The sequence below is a fragment of the Bicyclus anynana genome, chromosome 10, assembly GCF_947172395.1.
Source record: "Bicyclus anynana chromosome 10, ilBicAnyn1.1, whole genome shotgun sequence".
In the NCBI taxonomy this organism is placed as follows: Eukaryota; Metazoa; Arthropoda; class Insecta; order Lepidoptera; family Nymphalidae; genus Bicyclus; species Bicyclus anynana.
This window is the reverse complement of record NC_069092.1, coordinates 7,766,628-7,787,113: the sequence shown is the minus strand read 5'-3', so window position 1 is coordinate 7,787,113 and position 20,486 is coordinate 7,766,628. Positions and strand designations below refer to the sequence as shown.

At 35.8% G+C, this 20,486-nt stretch overlaps 2 protein-coding genes across 3 annotated transcripts in view; one reads left to right on the top strand and one right to left on the bottom strand.

The window, feature by feature from the left end:
• The window catches only part of LOC112043619 (autophagy-related protein 16-1), a 242,328-nt gene that overhangs the window by 160,053 nt on the left and 61,789 nt on the right, over positions 1-20,486 (bottom strand). The window lies entirely within an intron of this gene.
• Positions 1-20,486, top strand: part of LOC112043618 (uncharacterized) — a 68,311-nt gene that overhangs the window by 10,818 nt on the left and 37,007 nt on the right. Inside the window, exon 2 of the mRNA XM_024079114.2 lies at positions 19,203-19,247. The gene's annotated coding sequence lies outside the window, so the exon portion shown is untranslated. The remainder of the gene's footprint in view (positions 1-19,202; positions 19,248-20,486) is intronic.

The window sequence follows — 20,486 nt, the reverse complement described above, 5'->3', positions numbered from 1 at the left end:
CCCTATAATAATTGAATATATTGCATTATGTACTAATTCGTACACAACACAAGTTAATGTGTTGACGTGCGAAGTTATAGACGTTATAATGAAAATAATATTAACGACCAAAACGTACACCGCACAAAATAATCATGACACCATAACGAGATGAAGCAATAAAATATACAATAACAAAAATGTAACTTAGCTAAATTAGGTGTGTGGTCGTGTCTGTGATTTTTGTGCAAATCGTATATGTACAGTGGCCTCGAAATGTTAGACTCCGTAATTTTGGAGAGCAGTAGGCGTAGGGTTATTGTACGGCGGTTAGCGGAATTCGGTTGCGGCGGCCCGTGACCGCAGCCCGAAACGCACGATCCGTAAATTAGTCAGGAGCTTCTTATGTATCTTTAGATTGCTTGCGGTGGAACTCGACTTTACACTTCACACTTCAATTACTGAGAGTCAGTATGTGACCCAAATATGCACGCTCCAAGTCCGTTTGGTGTGGTACGATTGTGGAATGTCATTTGTAGCGTGTGCCGCTATTTATTGCAGTATTGCACATATAGAAATGGCTTTTTGCTTTTAAATAAAAAGCCAACGCAAATGCTGTAATATAAATGTTGTATAAAGTGGATTGGCTAGTGCAACAGGTGCAGTCTTTTCTAACGCAATGCCTGAGCTTATCACGGTATTAAAACGCGGTTTCGCCGCCGCGTCGGGTCCATTTATACTCGTATCGCATCCCTAGACTGCTGACAAATGCTGTTATATTTTTAGCCGTATCGTTTTAATTTATTACCAAGGTATTTCAGTCACAAATATTTACTCTACTAATCAACTATTTTACTATGTTATATTAGTTGTAGTGTGACATACAGCTAATTCTAAAACTTGAGGAATTTGAGATCTTAGATGCGAAAGGCATATTTTTATACTTAAAATTGTAAAGTCATAATTTTAATAAAATTGAGGTAGCATTAAATATATTCAGTAAAATTTACAATCATAATAAAGACGAACTAAAGGAAGAGATTGGAAACCTATCTATTAACCAAAACATTACCTGTTGGTTAAAGTACCTACCTCGCGTGTTGGTGTTTACCATTCTCAACAAATGATAATTTTCAATACTTACGAGCGCTAGTTACAAACCTTAAGGCGTTAGCTGTACTAACGAGAAAGTGTAAGAATACAATAATTTCTGAAATGGTCTGAGGCCGCACACAGACTAAATTACCGGCGTATTCCTAGAAAGAACGAATTACGCAACACTCAAAGGGAATTCAAATCACAATTGTTCCTTCGGCAGTTAAAGTCGCATGAAATATGCCTTCGTACTTCGTCTATCCACTCTATGTTGTAATTAGTTTGCTATAAAAATAGACAATACAACCTGATATAAAACGGAGATTTATTACAAACGGAAATTCAATCCATTTAAGTCGTTAAGTTTATATACTTCAATGTACGAAATAAGTGTTGAGTGTACTCAACGGCGTCAGTGATTTTATTATCTGTGTTTATCCTGGCGGCATAAACCCGACAGGCCTATCATCAGTTTCGATTAATTTATCCGTGGATATACAAGATCATATATAAGCGCCTAGTCACATGGGCGCGGAAATGAGTGCTTTCCGAGATTGCCGTGATACTATCTGAGACGAAACGATCAGTGCGCGCTGTAGGAACAATACGCAATTAATGAACAACCCGCGCCTCATTCTGCGTAACAAGCAAGTGCTATTTCTCATCACTAATGAACTGCTATCCTCAGATGTTGTCTTAGGACGTGTTCAATCCGCAGAGGCCATCAAGGGCAACAACTACCTCTTTTCGCTGATGATAATCTAAGCGTACATTTGCCGTGCGTGACTATTGAGTAATGCCAAGTATTTAATAACTGTAAAGTAAATAACGAGCAGTCAACACTAATTAGGAATAGTATCATTATCAATGATTGTATAGACGTTAAAAGATGATGATATCGTGAGAGTTAATATTAAAATGCGAATGTTTTTTTTGTTAATTAACTTCTTACGACTTGACTACTCAACCAATCATTAGATATTTTGTATTTCTTAAGGAAACAGAAAACTACAAACTTTGTTCAGAATAAAACTACTGCTCATGTGGATACTTAATGACATTTAGACGGTAGTCTGACATAAAATTGATTGACAAAATTTACTCGAATGAACACCGAACCGCGTATAACTATTAGCAGGTAAACGTATCACGATCTGTAGATACATTTATAACAGAGATTAGTTTATGATTTCTGAAAAGAGCTTTAGTAGGTATTATAAATTATATTGTATGTGTTAGACGATACGGCAGTGTCAGGAATGTAAGCTTGTTAGCCAAACAACAATACAGCTGCAACTGGGAATGATATATTGCGAGGTGCTAATTACATGACGCCCGGTGGTAGCATCGATGACTTATGGGCAGTAGCGGCGGTTATTAGGACAATAAAGTGTTGGCGCTGTGTGTAGATGGCTGAGATAGTGCGTTGGGAGGTGTCAACAGGTCGCGGGCTGGGCCTATCTATCTAATCGGGCGTCGCCACGTCGGTGGGCGGCGATCGGGATAACACCGGCCCACACGCCAATTATGTGGGAAGAAGTTACGATTCCCCTGCCGATACTGCCACTGGACCAAACGGATTTACTCACTAATCGCGAGGGTTAATCGAAAAACTATTAGCGTGCCACTAAAATCAATGCATTTAGATAGCGCTGCAAGCTAAAACGGCTTTAGCTTGGTCTATAATAATATTTTAGTGTTGTTCGCGTGCTAAAGGCTTTAAGTGCCGTTTTCTTTATTGAGTAATTGATGAATCGATTTCAAGTTACGATACGTACGGAAGATTTATGTTGGAGAAAATGGTTATCTTTGAAATTTTGAGAGATGTAATTATAGGATTCTCTTTTACGTCGGATTTTATCAAAGCCACAGCACAACTCCTCAGACCGGCTAGCTATTTGGCTAGGATGCGGGTATAATTAAAATTATATACGCCCATATAAAGATTAACGGCAGAGAGTCGTACATACGTTTAGGTTTTTACCCGAATGTAAATTTATATACTAGATACTTCGTTTAAGTAAAGATATAACATTCTGTTTTAAAATAAGATATAGTGTGTAGAAGAATTGTAGTCTTCATGTTGTAATAATATCAATTTGAAACAAAAGCCCCAGACAAGTCCAACGAGTATTTAATTAGCATTTTTCACACCAACTCTACAGAGTCCATGGAACAGCTGCCTCTAATACAGCACCTAAATAAAACAAAAATCGCATCACGTACAACAATCAAATGCATCGTTCGGTGTGCGTCTAAGCATAATTGAATGTAAAAAAAGCAATACGAGCGCGACTTGCCCGGCTCAGTCACCTCATCGATGCGATGCAGTCAGCGACCGAAGGGTAATTACAATAAATACGGTTCACGTACAAGCAGGAACCCATCCGTGTTGCCTTCAGGTTGTAGTACATTTGCGGATATGAGTGATTTCTCAGTTTGTTTCTTATACGCACTTGTGTGAGAAATGTGATAATCGTAATACTTTCTAAACGGTTTACACTGTGACTGTTGACTGTCTACTATAATAAGAGTAGACACTAAAGCTAGGAGTTTTACGATTCACGAAAATATCTGCAATATGTGAGAGTTAGCTCACATTTTTGAATTAGAATTTTGTATTTTGAACTTTTTGTTTTACTACATTATGATAGAAATAACCATACCCCCACATATTGTCAATAATATTGTCTGTATGAAAACACCCTTAGAACAAGAATATCATACATTCGTTAATCGAATAGCAACGTCAAAGCACAGGTCAAAGTCAGAGATGTTTCACTCAAGAAGAAACTATTAATCTTATATCATTTTAATTCCTAATAAAGTATCTTACATTGTTGTACAAAGTAGACGAAGTATTTTAATCATGCGGTAAAAGCTTCCCAGCTTTAGTTTTGAGCTCTATATTTTATGTTATTGTAGTATTACTGAATACTACTCTTACTCGTAAAAATGTCAGTGTCACAATATTTTTCAAGTTAAAACTTATTTATATATATTAAACTTTTAAAAGTTGAACTTTTAGTTCAGTAAATTTTTTTTTAATTAAATACCTTATAGTATCATTTCATAAGATGTAATCAAGACAATAATAAACGTTGAATTTCCTTCGATTATTGTGAATAATTGCCGCGTATTCTAGGCTCGTATAAATTTTATCATTCCACGCTATCACATAAAACCAGTACCAGTAGTACCTACCACAAGTTCAATGCATACTCATTAATAATGCAGATAATAATTATGGCATACTTATTATGGCATTGCATCACAATACCATTTCTTGCCATGTTTGTACAAAACTGATTAAATGTTAACTATTAACAAATAAATATATGCAAATGTAAAAAAATCAAAACTGTAGGTACTTTTAAATTAAAATAGCAATACATTTTAAAATATTTCTTTAAATATCCTGAACTTAACTGCTGAGACATTACATGGGTGGCTTTAAAATGTAAACGTCTTTTAAAAGCAGTGACGTCTTAAATGCCATGTATCATCACCAAACCCATCATTAGGCTTTCGAAAATATATCGTATTCAGACACACCAATGTCAATCAATGTGAATTTCAGGACTTTAATTATCGTATTTTCAAGGAAGCGCGTCCTTAAGTAGGTTGTTTTTCATTTACCTATATTAAATTTTACGATAAAAAACAATTTTGAATCAAAAAGTAACTACATTAAGAAACATTTTGGAACTAAAATGTACCTAATATAGTACCTACCTAAATAAAATTCAAGATAAATATTATCCAAAATTTAAATCAACTATGGGAAAAACCGGAGTTTAATTGTGAGAATTTTTAAAAGGATAAACAGAACAAACAGACATTATATTATAAAACAGCAATTTATGCAAAAACATTATATTATGCAATTCATTTGTGATATCACACATAGACGCTTTTCAGATTTATTAGTCGTGTTGAAGAAATTATTCTTAAATCTGCACAATAAACTAATGGCAAACAAGAGGTCTAGTATTATTATTGTAATATGGGGTTAGATCAGTCTACTCTCACGAACTGAGTTAAAGAAAAAAAAAGCTTAGACAATATAGGTGAATGTACTCGTTGATGTATTTATGTAGGTGTAGTTATAATTGTTAAAGTATGCTCATTATATTGTTAAGAGTTAAGTGTCGTACCCACTCGCGAGGTAGAAAGGAAGAGTGCCTATCTTAGTTGCACCGGAGAAAGCAACTGACATAACTCGAAAGGGAACTTCAAATCCACACAGTATATGAACAAGGTGTTTAGATGAACCAACCTTTCCTCTTTTCATTACCAGACAGGACCGATCTCGGCAACTTGTAGTTGCACATTCCTGACATTGACGTACAAGTTTTTAATGTTGCCCGATGGGAGTAAAAGGGCAAGTCGGAGGATAAAGTACTTCCTGTAAATGTATTTTACGTGATTGTAATTACAATGTTTGTACCGAGTCTCGATGATACCGGCCGGCCGGCGAGGCCTGCGCGTGATCGGATTTTCTGTTCCCGTCGATTTTGTGAATTACTTTATTTCGCTGTTTAATGTCTCAACATAGAATATTTTCGTTAGCTAGCTTCGCTTTGTAAAATTAAAGGACAACAATTTAGTTTTATCGTATATTTATCGCCGACTAGATTAGTCTATTTCGCAGATCAGAAGTCGATTTATATTTGTGGTTCTTTAGTGCTGTACATTGTACTCGACGGTTACTTTACTTAGCAAAATAAATATTACACATAAAAATAAATAACCATACGAACTGATTCAATCATCATCCTAACAAGATTTAAGAAAGTTTTAGATTAAAGTTTTTATACAATTCGAAATTTCATATATTCTATATGAAATTTGCGAATGCAATTGATGGCGTACTCGTATGTTTATGTGCGCCGCTTTTACTACACATTGTTAGCACAATTTGACAACAAAGAGCGGAGCAATAAAGACGAACAGGAACTTTTACTCGCGATGCAAAGACACAAGGTTAGAAAGTGGGACCATGAAACGCGTCAGATAGTAAAACGTCCGGAGAATCGCGTGTCAACTAGACTAAACATTATCATTCCACGTACGATGTTAAACCACTTATTCGGTTTGTATGACCGTTATCCGGCGCACGCACGCCGCCTGCATCAATGGCATATTTTTCCTCGGCGAAACTCCACGCACATTTGCCATTCAAGGTTAACCCGGTCAGTGTAACTCATTGTTTACATTAGTGTCGCAGTGCACTAAGATCAGTGAACTGTGTGAAAAGTAATACTCGATCGTTATCCGCACGGATTATCCATCTCATTTGTACGAATGAGTTTTCAATGTAAAATAACAGAGACAGCATCTTCGGAATGCCATAAATGAGAACTAGGTATCGTTCAATCTGTGTTGTGATTGCGTTTTACGGTTTTTATTCCAAATTATGATCTCCAATGGCTATTGCCGAAAGATATAAACGTCTTAATACGTGTATTTACGATAATGAAATGCATAGACCGGTCAATAGGAGACATGAGGCTCGAGGGCGTGGGTTTATACATTTTAAGCGAATGTCGTTTTGAATCTAGATAGTGACACATGCGTGCCTGAGTCCTGCGACCGCTCTTGCCCACGGGCTGAACCATTACATTAATAGGAGTACTTCCATTAATTAGAAATGTATTCAATAATTAAAACATACGCCCTCTCATCTTGATGGATACGATGAAACTGTTGCAGCGGGAGCAATTTATTCTGATCGATTCATACGACATAGTATTAATTAAAGTTTCTCGACTGTTTTATATATACGTCAACGAGTTCATTAAACAAACGTTTATTTTGTATTTGTATGTAACATAATAAAATATGCAGGTAAAAATAGGCTGCTTATATCATGACCTATGTTTAATATAACGAACAAACGAGTAAAGAATTGCATTTCATAAAATCTACTCCTAACGAGTAGCCTTGTCTATACTTATATTATTAAGATGAAAGGTTTGTATTTTATATGTAACGGATAAACTCAAAAACTACTGGACCAATTTGAAAAATTCTTTCATCAATAAAAAGCTATATTATCAGGGAGTAACATAGGCTATATTTAATCCCTGTATTTGCTTAATAATGAGAACTAGGCTAGAAAAAACCGCAAGGTTCCTGCTAGTGTTATATATTTTTGCCTTACTTAAGAACTGGAGTTGTTTATGCCTTTAATATTAAAAAAAATAATACCATAGCCGGTACGCGGGGTTCCTAGTCTGATATAAATTTGTAAATAAGATCAGTGCAAACGGGATGTGCGTACTCATTAGGTTGGAAAGTGTACCGTATCCGCGAGGTCGCCTGTGCTGATAAACCTGTCCGGTCTTCTGACCGTACCGCACAAGTTTCTTGAACTGGTTTACTGAAAACGAGGTTTTGCAATGAACCTCTTTATTTAGATTATGTCGTTACCCTAAAAACACACGCTAAGCTTCAAGCTCGATAATCTTGGATAATATTAATTTATCATGTTTACATAATGTCTGATCGTATGGTAAATTTGCTTTTGATATAAAATTACCTTAGCCTTACTTTTGCATTGATTCAAAACACATACCTACTGTATCTATCGGTAGGTATTTGTTTGCTATGACCTGCATCGCGTTTAGAAAAACGCGATGATTAAATGTAACAAAAAAAGATGAAATACAATATTTTAACATACTAAAGAGTAAAACGGAAGTTACAACTTAAGTAACACCATGGTTTAAATATATCGAAAATTAAATGCTAAAATTTAAATTAATATATAACTTTTAATAATAATATTATAGGAGTAGTAAAATTGCCTATATGGCACTATCATTACATAGACTATAAAGGAAGTTATGACTTGTAAAACAATATACTATTGTAAGTACAGAATATGTTCTCGGTGATTAAGCAATACAGATGCACCAAAGCAATAATTCGGGTAATGATATGGTTAGATATGAGGACGAGGACAGTTTTATGGCGTTTTAAAATTTATGGCTCAACTGTAGAAGGCTGGCCATTAAAAGACAAAAGCACTTTGGAAAGCGTTAAGCATAAAACATTGAGGTAGGTTGGCGAATGTATCGCATAGGTAGTTAAACACGTAGAAATGCAATATGCAAACAAGAGGAATGGTATTAGAGCTTGTGTGGGTCAGACCTTTGTAATTTTATAATAGCTGAAAGTTGGTCAGCCATGCTCTTACCGTAGGGAAGTACGGTAGGCAATAATGAAGTTAGGATGATGGATTTTTTTTTTACAAGTTAGCCCTTAACTACAATCTCATGATGGTTGCTTTGACTAGTTGATTTCAAAGGTTTAAACTCTCAATCCCAAAGAAAATAATAAAATATTTTCTTTGGCATAATGTAATAAATCATAACGTCAATCGCCAAACACTCTATTGGTGTCCAATGATGTGTTTCTACGTAGCTAACTGTCTTGAGACATCATAACTATTAGCCGATGGACGTCCACTGCTGGACATAGGGCTAAGAGTAAGGACTACCATAGAGCCGTCAGGCCGCCAGCATCCAGCGGAGGATATAATGTATCATATTAGGTATATACTTTACTACTACTTAAGGTATCCCTCCCGACATGGTCCAAAACACCGTCGCTTATTTTATTTACCTGTGGTAGGAGCATGGGCTGGTAAACATTACGATTTTTTATAATGACGAAGGTCTGGCAATCACAGGCAGTAACACCAACAGGAATTTCAAATTTTAGTGTTATATGCTCACCAGCCAGTGTGCCCAATACGAGCAGACGTCATGCCATCCGTACATTTTAACGAGAGCGCGATCCCCGCGCCGATAGCGACAGTCTAATGAAAAGCTCTGAATAATGCATTAATACCAGCGTTAAATCGTGAGTACCTACAATCCAAGTAACGACTAGAAAATAGTAGATGCAAATTTAAGTCAACACCAACGCGGATAAGCTTCCGCTTGCAATTCCAGAAATGTAACTGAGCGCGGGCATGAGTTTAATATAGCTAATCGCTCGCTTTTAATGCTGTTAAACCATTGGTGTGCATGGGTTTGGACAACGAAAAGCAACCAGTTATAATCATGATAATCATGTATTTTCAATAGACTATAGCAATGCCAAGCCTTTTGGAGCTTTATGAAGGTATTCTTAAGTGTATCAATTTTAGAAATGCAGGCATGTGTTGAATATTTTGTGCAAGGGAAGGCTTATAATCAGACGAACATTTTAGGGACTAGGTTTTTTGGAGCTTTTAGAAGGAATTTGGAACTTAGACATCTACGCTGCTATAATGTGGATTTGCGGACACAAGGTGATAACGATGGAATATTTAACAACCACTGTCTCATTAATGTTAAGGATCGTGACACCAGTCATTACACTCGTAACGAAGGCTAGATGTGTTCTCTGAAGCACGATGAATGAGAAGAGATGACGAAACAGTACCAACTTCGCAACTCTAGGCTGCTACTTAAACTTTCTTGGAAGAATGATAAATTCAATATACTGATAGAAAAGAATAGATATTCTTTTATTCCATACCAGTATTAGGTCAGGATACCAGGTGTTTGTATATAAGTATATGAAATACACAATACCGAAAATTGGTGTTAAATCACTAAGCCACTTGTGGTTTAAGTCGGGAAGCCCTTGTATGATGAAAAGCTGTGTACGTGACTCGCGAAGCCCCGAGGGCTTTGGCCGTAACATATTCAATGTTTGAATCATAAGTTAGGACTGATAGCGATAGTGTTGGTAGTGGCGTTGCCGACTGCTGGCGACTGCGGCATCTGTGTCGTGCTTCGCCGCACGCGGTGACCTATGCTCACCCTCTCTATTGAAATGTCAGTACTCGGACCATTGACGAGACAATCGTAAAACACAATGTTAAGGTCACATCATGACTTCAATAAACAACTCCTAACATGGGAAACGTGATGTCGTCGACGTAGTCTTAAGCGGAACACCCCAAAAGTATGTCAACCTTGTACACAGCCAAGGGGAATACGTGTTAGCAGATTTTATGTTGCGGTTTTACCTTGCGTTTCCTAAAGTCTTGTTGTTCGTGGTGTTTTGTAATAAAATAAATTCAGGAATTTGTTTAACGTCATAAAATACAATCTTGAACATTTAACACTTACAAATGTCCCTTACCTAAACACATGTATGTCTTTTGCACCACTGCAATAGATTCTATATTAACAATATCTTGTGAAACTCTTTTAATGATATTAAGTACTTAATAACTATTTAATATTTTATTTTGATTTTCGATTTCAAGAATTAACTGAATATTTTAGCAAGCTCCTTAAAAGCTTATTCACAACACCGCAAGTGTTTACAGATATATGCCGAAACGCAAACGCAACGACAAAGCATCGCGATCGTTGCAATCTTGTGATGTCATAGTACACTTGATTGAGTTTTTTTTATTGAATTGCGCGTAATGCATCTACACGGTATATATTTATACATTACACAAACTAGTAAACGGTCAAAGATTGATTTGAGTCACTTCAGCCAAAAATTATAGGTGTAAATAACAATAGAAATCAAGTCCAAATATTTCATTTATCTTACGAGTAAATCCGCACATTATAACTAGCTGCGCAGACTAAAGGCTGTGTCATACGAATCAGCATTCGTATACGTAGAGCAAGCACATTCCAAGTTCACGCTAGTGTGAATAGGCTGTTATAGTTACCAATGAAAGTACTTCGAGGGTAAAGGGCAGGGCCAGAACAGAAAAGATAAGTAGTAGCCGCAACCATACTTACGGTTCCCGCGTTCCACATATAGCGAACAAACTATTGAGGTCGCTATGCCTTCTTCGTAAACACTGGAAAAGCATTCCTGCCCTTTACACCTCATATTCACCTCGGTATCCAGTTATAAATGATATATAATTGATCAAAGTTATTATATAAATATTTAACTTGCCCCCTTTTTACCCTGCATGAAGGGTTATTTCACTCATGTATTTATTTATCATTCATCTAGGTCTGCACCGTCTGCATCGAGTTGTCCATGGATTAAGTTGAATTGTTTATATAGCATTGCATTTCTATAATATATTAATTTTTTTTATTTCCCACGGAAATATAAAAATTGAAATACAGTCTGAGCCACAGCGAAACGTGGCGATATTATTGGAATCCTATTGATCTACTGCTATAATATGAAGCTACGATGTTATAATGTACATTAATAATATCAGTTATTTCAAATTTTTAATGTTGGTTTCATTGATCCTTAATCAAAATTTAAAACGACGTATGTTTCTTTTTCAAACTGTAACGTGTAACTTAATCTTAAATTTTCATCAATAAAGGTCTTTCATCTCACCTTCGACTTCGTACCAAAACTCTAAAAGTTCGTTTATTTTTATAGAATGCTATAAAATTATAAAAATAATTGCATCCTTCTGTAGAATGTAGTACAGTGTGTCTAGATCCGTGTTAGATAAGAAAATAGAGTTTATCATAGTGATTTATGTCGAAATAGCGCCTGACGTTCAAATTATTACAAAAACAAATAAAACAGGGGTTCAGCATCCCAGAATAATTTATCATAGCAATTTGTGTGTCAACAGGACACGGGGCGAGCCATCCAGCGCCAACATAGCGGGGTTTTACTTTCTTGAGGTGGCCTTAAGAAACTAGTTAAGAGAAAGTAGGATTACTATCGTACCAGTATTTATCGTTATATAACATTAACCAGAATACCCTTAGAGATGAATCATTGTGCTAATTTTAATCTATCTGTTAAACATGCAATTTCCGATAGTAAAACCGATTGAAAAACATCAGAAAATATTTTAACTAAAACACAAAATATAAAATTAACCAGTGTGCAACCAATTGCGTCCAAAGCTGGCTCTGTTTTATAAATATTTATAATGACCAATAAACAATACGTGTTCTGTATATTATAACTAGCAGACGCCCGCGACTACATCCGCGTGGAAACCTCTGACCCTTCTAACTCTAAAAAAGCCCGACAGTTCTATCAATTACCTACATATTTTAACCTTCCTAAGCCTTCCTTATGAAAACTATATGATTCTTTTCAGTAGTTTTCGAGTTTATCGTCAAGAAATAGATAGACAGGCAGAGGATTTTGTTTTATAATATGTATGGATATAGGGTCACGTATGGACAAGCAAAATCAAAATAAAAGATTCTCTAAAATATAATTAGCACTCAATAATAAGGCTTTCACTTATCAATAGTGTGACATACTTATGGAAGTGTGCAAATCAATTAGTTATACAGGAATAATTACTTCGAATATTTGCAAAAAAGAGAAAATATATGTATGCAAAAATTTACTTTCTCGTGTGAATTTTTCTTAATTCAGCTGAGTGGATGGCAGTATTAAATTCAACTTTCTTTTGTAGAAAATTGTATTTTTGTTTGTTGTGGTTAGTGCCGGAAGTTGCGGCTTAGAGCAGGTTACGTGGTAGGAGATATGGACAGACATTTTACTTTGTGGTGAAGGTATATCGTAGTTATATATAGGGTACCGCATACCTTTGGTGTCATCGTCACAATTTTTAGTACTAGTTGACGGGAAAAGAGGACTACTATTCTGAAGTGATGTGAAAAAGCATCTCCTATTAAAAAGTATTCTAAATATGAAATGCATTGTTTAACGTCTGATAATTAAAAATATATAATATGATTTAATGAATTCAATGTACACTATGCGTCCGTTTATTCGATGTATACGCGTCGGTCAATTTGAAGCATAAAAGAATGTGTCTCTAATTACACCAGTAACCATAAAACCCAAAATTGCACAATACAATTTAATTTATTATTCTTACAATTTAATAAATTTAAAATATAAGGTTAAGAAATAAAAGCAGAGTTAATCAAGATGGGTTTCGCGAAAACTGTATTTAATTAAATTACTTATGTACCTCGATAATTTTATTTCAGATGCAAGATTAAAAGAGAAATTTCGAAAATAAATTTACGTGAACTACTTAAACCTTAAATGAAGAATGTGAATCGCATCACGCGGCCAGGTTTAGTTTAAAAAGCGAACACGAAACCGCGGCGCGGTCGACAAAATTTAATCAAATTATTTCCGTCACAATAATTTTTTTTTGGTATCGCTTTCAAAGCGAGTTCAATCACCTCCAAGATAAAAGATACAAGTAAACGGAAAAGCTTTGAAATTTTATACTGAACTAGCGGATGTCCGCGACTGTCCGTTCCTATGAAATTCTGTTTTTTACAAATTTCGTGGGATTTATGGATTTTTCCGGGATACAAGTATGTTCTGCTCCAAGGATAATCTGTCTCCCGAACCTACCTAAAGACCTTACAATCTTTACAAATAGTCAAACATGAAGTTTCAAAAGTGCTTGTTACTTGAAATAAATGAATAATGATTACGGGTTTTTGAGGTTCAATTTTGCTCAATTTGGTATAAATTTCATCTAAATCAGTATAGCGGTTTAGACGTGAAAAGTACAGACAGACAGATTACACAGATAAAGTTTTGCATTTTTTATATTAGCATGGATTGACATCATCATTATTATTATCAGCGTATTTTAACCGCCCAGTATAAGGGCAGGTCCCCGTCCTTATAGGACAGAGATATTGACATGTTGTAAGAAGAAAAATTAAACCAAGATATATTTCAGCATGTTTCGGTGGAGGTGGGAACTTGCGCATGGTTTATTCGCCTATTGTTCAGAACACGCTTTCAATCGACATTGCCACAGTTCGCGTCGTATCCGTTTCTAGAAACAAAGCTTACAAATTTATGTGGTTCTCAACAAACCAACGGGAGTAACTGGGACGTACTGTTGATGATAGAACCGATAATTCTGCATCGTGTGTAGGTACAAGTCATATACATAAATTTAAAAAGGGATACACAATTAATAAATCAATTCAATATAATAATTTGATTAATATCTATTATTTTCGGAAAATCTATACATAACAGTATTTTGAGAAATACTTGCTTCAGTATTTTAATGGTTATAGACACAAAAGATTCCCGCTTTGTTAACATAGGCGCATACCTCCAAATGAGTCAATATTTACAGGTTATCGACCGCTCTGTCTCGAACAGGATTACGAAAAGGAAATACTGACGCAACGAACACTGTCCACGATCAAAACACAAACTGTTATAAGTTAGGCAAGGTTCCCACTAAACCGGGCTGGAAGATTTGTCGGAAACCGGATAGAGGTATTCACGTAACACCGGATCCTAAAAGAAAATCGTATAATCTAATACTCACATAACGTCTAGACTTGTGCGGATTAAAAACAAATGAGCCCGGCATTTTTGCCGGCCCCGGTATAATGTGGATAGGTTAGAATTGTACAGCCAAAGGCCTTCCGACAGGTTTACCGGTCCGGCGTAGTGGGAAGTGGGAACCCGGCCTTAGAAATTACATCCGATACCATCAAGATAAAAGTAAGAATCAAGCCGAGCACGCATGTTTTAGTACAGCAGCCGTTATCTAATGCGAATTTACAGCCCGAGATTAAACTACTTGAAAACATCGCGAACACAGCGAAGGGCCGATGAGAGGCGTCTTCGGTAATGGCTTCTTAAAGTAATGGAGATAAAAACACTTCCTCGTATTGCTCACGTGAGAATATTGCCCGGCTTCACGTGACAGTGACGGATGGGGCGCGGTTGGCGTGACCAGCGAGCACAGGTGTCGGGATGCGCGGTCCGAGAACTAGAGCCTGTAACAGCTAGACGTACCTCATCTTATGGATGTATCATATACATTACCTGGTATTTCGAAAGTACTTGTAAAGTAACATAATTGAAATAAATTAATTTTGAATTGGAATTTTGAGTTTTAAAATTCGAAATTATAAATGCTAAGTTCGTCTCCTACCATAGCTAAGTGCGGTAGTAAATTATAGGGACGTTGTGGATTTGGAAGGTTGAAGATGTTATCCTCAATTTCCCAAATATAAAACGCAATTTTTTTATATTTCCTATGGAATATCATTAGAAATCATGTTTCTAATTGCCAAACGAGACTTCATGGGAACTCTTTGCCAGAGACCCTTAAAATTAAATCTATAACGGCGTTTTTCAAATACTCACGACTACGATTTATTCACAGCTACTAATAAATGTCATTATGAGTAGGTACAGCGCGGGCTTTATAATTGGCTACCGTGCTAACCTCTGATAGGTGTATAGGCTGACAAACTTTCAAGTTTCAACCTTTGAAAATGAATCATGTGCAAAAAGTCTGGTTATCGCAGGCTTTTTGCCCATGATACGTAGTTACTCGAGGGATGCAGGATTCTTACACCTTCATTGCGTAAACGTTGCAATTTACACGTCAAACTAAACAGTATACCAATAACCTATCTGAGTAAAGAAAAAATATACAACATTATTTGACTGCGAAGTAGATATTATTCGTAACTTCGGGAAATAACCCAACTGCGAAATGATATTTCATTCCAATATTTATACAAGAGACTTTATTTATTTACTAGCGGACGAGCAACTTCTACGCGTGAAATTTAGTTCTTTACAAATCCTTTGATTTTTTTTTAATGTGTATGTTGTGTAACAATGGGACACTAAAGGTTGCGTTGTAATCGCGTTTTTGGATAATTTTCTATTTGTTAACTATTTTTTTTAATTCTCTTCGATTTAAGAGTTCTTCTTAAGATCATATTATTATAAGTTAACGCTTGAACCAGGACAACGTTTGTCGGATCTGACAGTATGAAAGAATAAATTGAAAAAATGACTTAACACATATTTGTTATTGTGTTAATTTTAATTGAATTCGTCTTATTTCAAGGTTCAGTAGCCACGCAGTGGAACGATGATTATGTATCCCATTATCAACCAGTAATATTTTTACTAATCATTCAGTGAACGTGGGATAGCGATGCACTCAGCACTACCAACAGCTTTATACGACGAGATTTGATTAATGAAAAAGATTGAGGAAATTGAGTGTTGGATGATAAGCGTAAGTTTTAATTAGGAGATGCGCTGTCAATAAGTCTTGACGAGCACAAATAGGCTTTTTTGTTTGTTTGATTTGGATGGAGACAATAGCATGAAAGATTTGTTTCGTTAAGCTGTAATTGGACACTGGACATCTAAACATAGTATATGACTTATAGCAGACGCTCGCTGTTTCACCGGCGTAGTTTCGGGTTCCGTAGAAATATGGGAATAAAATATAGCCTATATTACTCGGTAAATATATTACTTTTTGTAAATAATTGAAAATTGGTCAAATAGTTTCTCGTAAAGAAAAACAAACAAAAAAATCAAATGTACGCTTAGATCTTTTAAACTACGCAATGGATTTTGATTTGGTTTTCAATAACAGATAGAATGATTCAATAGGAAGGTTTACATGAATAATATAATAAAGAATGTCATAGTGGTCGTTTTCAAACGGACGATGACGCGATCGTCCGCTAGTATGTAATAAGAAATTGTGCGAGGGCGGATTATTGGGTTATTGTACGGATTATTGTTTTAACAATAAAACTGTAAGACGGACAACCGCAAAAAAAGTATAACCACGAGAGGATACCTTTACATGCGTGGTGTTGCGATCTCTACAGGGCGTTATTAATTTATTTCACCTTTGCTTATTAACGTGTCATGTTCATCTACCTACCTTAAGAGCTTTTTAAAAAGCTTTGAATATTATTTACACCAATTTGACCAAGCAGTAAACTGTCTGTTTTGTTATAGCCAGATGATTAGCCTGTGTGTAGCTTTAGAAAATAAAAGTTTTGATTCGAGTTATGGAATATTGAGCTTTTTATTTTTTCAAGAAATTTTCACTAATTAATTTCCAAGTTCAACTTTAGTACAAGTAGGTGATTGCAACGTCGTGCCTCGGAAAGCATGTTAAACTGTCAGTTTCAGTCATTATCGGTAACATCTGATACTGATTATAAAGTCAAGTATTAGCATACTAAGCCTGCAAACCCGCATTGTTCCCTCTCCTGAAAATATGGATGTCTGCTCTTATAGTGGGCCGTTTAAAAGCTGATCATGATGATGTTGAGCTATCGGTACCATTATATAAATTTTAATGCAATAATTTACAACACATTTACATAAGAAGAAGATGTGTCAAGTTGTTTTATGATAACATCTACATCTGTCAGCATGCATCAGACAAATTCCGTGGCAACGGAATACAAAATGAGTTTATCATTTGAATTTTGTTGCCTTTCTAAAACTTCCCGATTCAGGTGTCGTACGAAAAGAGCCGGTCCAGTGAGACAGTTAAATGTAAATAAGTCTATTCTTTTCTCGGGAAGGCTTTAAGGCGGCATACTAAATTACCTTTAACGCCATTTTAAACACGTAATTTGAACTATAACGCAACTCGCACAACTTGATTTCAGCTTTATCAAGGTTCAATCTAAAGCTATTTTTCTGCTCATTGGTGCTAAGTTTGTTATTTATCACTGCATAGTATAAAACAAAGTCGCTTTCTCAGTCCCTATGTATGCTTAAATTTTTAAAACTACGCAACGGATTTGGATGCGGTTTTATTTAATAGATAGAGTCATTGAAGGAAGGTTTATATGTACAATTTCAATAACAAGAAGGTTTTTATGTGGTTCCCACGGGATTTGTGAAAAGCTGAAATCCACGCGGGTGAAGTCGAGGACGTCCGTTAGTTAGGTATATAAACTTAAATGCTTTGTGCTTCCAGGAGCGTTGTTAAAAGTATAGTCATATATGTCAAATTAGTCTACAGATTTTTGTATAGTAACTACCAACCAAAAACTATATTTTATTTGGAACGTGTCTTTCTTACGTAAAGTTTGAGGATTTTCACAGCTTCAAGAGACTGTAAATCTGAGTTAAATTTATAACTTTACGCGCTCCCGAAATTAAGGGGCGTGTTACAGAGGAACGAACAGACAAATGGACAACAATAAGGGTTATACTTTCTTCTTTTAAGGTACAGAACCCTAAAAACTGTTATAAATATAGCCCTTCAGGCCTTCACAACTCTACCACTTCGAATTTCAAAAAACAAAGTTTCTCATGGTTACTAAGCCTGTCAGAGTCTAAAAATAATTTCGGTATTTAAAAGATTATTATGTTTGTTTTATTGCACTGCCGTAACACTTGAGTCACTGGAGCGATGCGTTCCAGCGTCTGATCTTAAATATTATTGCACGTAATGGCGCCGCGTCGGTGCGGGCACGTTTCAGTGCATATCTGTTACATTTCAACGACTTATGCAATACACCGACACTTACGTGTTTATCGGGTAGAGGAATATTCAATTCCTATAAATCTGTATCGGCGATATGAATATTATGACTGCCTCGTTGGTCCAGTTGTTGGATTTTGCCGCTTCGGATTATAAGGTCGTAGATCGGACTATCCCTTATCATTACCAACCCATATCCGGCTTACTGCTGAACTCAAGTCTCCTCTCAGAATGAGAGGGGTTAGGCCAATAGTCCACCACGCTGGTCCTATGAGGATTGGCAGACTTCACACACGCAGAGAATGAAGAAAATTCTCTGGTATGCAGGTTTTCCTTCACCGTTTGAGACACGTGATATTTAATTTCTTAAAATGCACACAACTGAAAAGTTGGAGGTGAATGCCCCGGACTGGATTCCACCCCACACCATTTGGAATCGGAGGCAGTGGTCATATCCACTGGGCTATCATGCACGACTATCACTCATAGTCCAAGAAATTGTTAGTAGTACTTCGGAGTTTGGAAGTCGGTGATTACATTTTCGTGCCTTGGAGAGCACCGTCATCAGTCCCTGTCATTGTTTTTTGTTAACATTTTATAGTAATCGTTATCGAGTTAAACAGTACCACCACACATTAAAATTATTACAATATTTATAAACATGAGATGAGCTCTAAATAAAAATAAACGAGAACTTATGAATTCATATTACTGATATCTAAAATAACATCAATCAAAATATAAAAACTTTGAATTCAAAATAATTCTATGAGTGAATTCTTATGATACAACTACAAGGCTTGAAGAATTTTTCTACAGTCAATAAACCGATAAATTCAAATCCCATAACTGGTCATTGATGATAGCTTGTGTGTAACGTGTAATTAACAATAGTTCTTTCTTTGTTCTGCAGGACAGGCGGCGGCTAGCGGGAGCAGCGAGTAGCCGAGATCTAGAGGTCAGTAACCCGTGCACTTTACTCTACGCTATGGGAATTCGTGAATCTTCTTAAATAACATGTCATTACAGCGTATTAGCTGTTAGGGGAGCACTTACGGCAAATGTATGGAAAATAACACGTCTACAGCTCGGAGTTCATCCATTATTTAATATGTTAAATTAGTATTATTTTACCACTACCTGATGCCACGCGGTTTCAATCGCATAGCTCCCGTTTCTATGGGAAAATGGGGACAAGATATAGCTTATGTTAATTGCTGACGATGTAGCTTTCCAATGTTAAAAGAATTTTTAAAATCGGTAGGGTAGTTTTTAGTTACATCGTAACAAAATTTAACTCTTCCCTTTCCCTTTCCCTTGGGAATACGAAAATAAAATACAGTCTACATTAATTGCTGACGATGTAGGTCCTAATGATACTTTTTTAGTTAAGTAGTAATAAACAAACAAAATTTAAAATCTTACTTTTAATATTATCTTATTATAATTATAATTATTATCTTATCTTTTAATATTACTATAGCAGAACTCCGCGGTGTCACCCAAGTTGTTCCCCTTCCCATGGGTATTCAGAGATAAATTGCAGCCTATGGTAATAGTTGAAGATACAGCTTACTAATGATAGAGTAGATTTTGAGTTAAATCGTAACAAACAAAAAATCAAATGTTACCTCTTTATAATATTTTTAGATACTCGTATATTCCGCTCGCATTATAAAAGTTACGCTTTATGAGTGCAAAGAGATACAGCACTGTACTCAAATGTATTTATTGCTCGTTGTAAACCTCTCCAATGATATAATAGCAGTGTCAAATTAACTCAAATGACTCAAAAGAATAACGACCTCATAGTCAACGAAGTGTAAACATAAGACATACGTACAGTTATATTTTCTGGTAGTGCGTGCTTAGTGACTCATGTATCCGAAACATCAGTGTAGCTTTTTTATTAAAAATAAAGATAATTTTCACTAAATCGTTAATTTTATAAGTACACAATCTTAAAATAAATAAAAGGAAAAAACACATAAACGCACTCGATTTCGCGAAATTAACAAATAATCGCTAAACTCTTTACTTAAACACTGGGATACTGATGCGTGAGAGGTTTTTTTTTTTTTATTTAAAACCATTCATCGGTTACCGAAATCTTGAACCGGTTCGTAAACGTCATCCTGTTACTTTTTACCGTTCCCCGACACTCGACCCACTTTACCCCGAATGTAGTACGCGTCTT